The sequence below is a fragment of the Zalophus californianus genome, chromosome 1, assembly GCF_009762305.2.
Source record: "Zalophus californianus isolate mZalCal1 chromosome 1, mZalCal1.pri.v2, whole genome shotgun sequence".
Taxonomy (NCBI): Eukaryota; Metazoa; Chordata; class Mammalia; order Carnivora; family Otariidae; genus Zalophus; species Zalophus californianus.
Window position 1 is genome coordinate 112595194 of NC_045595.1, and position 1981 is coordinate 112597174.

The following is a 1981-nucleotide window of genomic DNA, read 5'->3' on the forward strand; positions in this document are numbered from 1 at the left end:
TACAGTACATCTCAATTAGTAGCCACACTTCAAGTGCTCAATAGCACAGTGATGGCTAACTAGTGGACAGCACAGAGAGTGTGATGATCTTTCAAGCTATGGGACTGGATGAGTGAAAGAGAGCCCAGGACTGGGTCTTGGAGCACTTGAACATTTAGAATTCAAGTCAAAGAAGAGGAGCTGACAAATCAGACAAGTGACAGCCTAGTAGACTAGGAGGAAAAGAAGGCAAACGTACTGTCAAGGGGGCCATGAAGGAGGAGACTGTCAACTGCATCGACTGATGCTGAGAAGTCGAGTAAGATGAGAACAGAGAAGTGATCACTGTAATTGGGAAGATGGAGTTGTTAGTCATCTTGGCAAAACAGTTTCATTAGACCCAGCTACTCTTTTGGAACTGAAGAGAGAACGGGAGGTGGAAAGTGGAGACCTCATGTGCAGACATCTCAAAGGCAACAAGTTCCAAACTAATTTATCTCCTCTGACACTCTCCCCCACTCTCCTCTCTTCCTTTTTTCTGACCTCTATTTGAGGCCAATGCTAGATATCTGGGAGACATTCTCGAGTCCTTTTCTTTCAGGCCTTATATGCTAGTATTCACAAAGCCATCCCGATTTCACCTCCTAAATACTTATTGTTGCTTTTGCTCCATCCCTATGTCCCCATTGTAGGCTCCTGCCACCTCTGATCTTCCTAATACCTAGTAATCACCGCTGTAATTACACCTCTAGGATCATCACCCTCAAAATTCTTTTCGTAAAGCCTGAGGACACGCAGAAAGGCGGGGGATCGACTGGTGTTGCCAGACTGAATTTTTAAAAACACAAATCTTGTATTTTTGCTATTCTGCTAAAAATCCTTGCATGGCTCTTCATGGAACAGCTTTAGTGTTCCTACTCTTGAGTTTCTTTTTTTTTTTTTTTTAAGATTTTATTTATTTGACAGAGGGAGACACAGCAAGAGAGGGAACACAAGCAGGGGGAGTGGGAGAGGGAGTAGCAGGTTTCCTGCAGAGCAAGGAGCCCGATGCGGGGCTCCATCCCAAGGACCCTGGGATCATGACCTGAGCGGAAGGCAGACGCTTAACGACTGAGCCACCCAGGCGCCCCTTGAGTTTCTTCTCTTGCAATCCCAAATCCACACACACACACACACACACACACACACACACACACACACACGAGTCCAGTTCTGTTTCATGCTTGCATCTTTATTATCCCTCCTACCCACCCCTCCCCTTCTCCCAGTAACTCATCCCCCGAAACAGGCAGCACGACCAGCTCATTTGTACTAATTTTTGCTTAGATACCAACCTCAAGTACCTTCAGCATTTCCCACCCCCCTCTATGGCTACTTTTCTCCAAAGCTACTAAAACTGTGCACCTGTTCTCCCTTTCCCAAATGCCCTGCCCTGGCATTTCAATAAAATTCAGTGCTTATTTAAGTCACTGTTCTCACCACATTCATCATAGTTTTTTTAAAGTACAAGTTTCTGTCAATGTCTCCAACTAAGCCGTAAACTCTTTGAGGTCCGAAAGCTCGTCTCATTACATTTGTGTTCCCAGTACCTGGCACGTCACTTGACACATCATTAGGTGTTCAAGCAAACGTGTTAATGTTAGGAGCAGTCAAAGAGGCAGAGGAGAGCAACGCTGCGAGAAGGGCGGCCCGTCTTTCCCTGTCTCCAGCCCACATCAGATCGCTCAGGAGGAGGCCGGCGTCGAACCCGACGCGAGGCCCCCACTTCTCCTGCTGGAGCTGCGCGAGTGTGCAATGAGGGCCGGGCAGGAAATAAAAGGGCAGTGCTCTCCACGGTGGAAGGCCGAAGGAGAGAGGCTTAAACGTCCCCACAAACAGAACTAATGGCGAAACTCCGCCTCCTCCTTACCTACCCGGCCGGGCCTGCTTGCCACGTGATCAAGGCCACCCACGTGAGCTCGGCTCTGCGTGATTCGCCGAGGCGTCACGTGAGCACATTCTT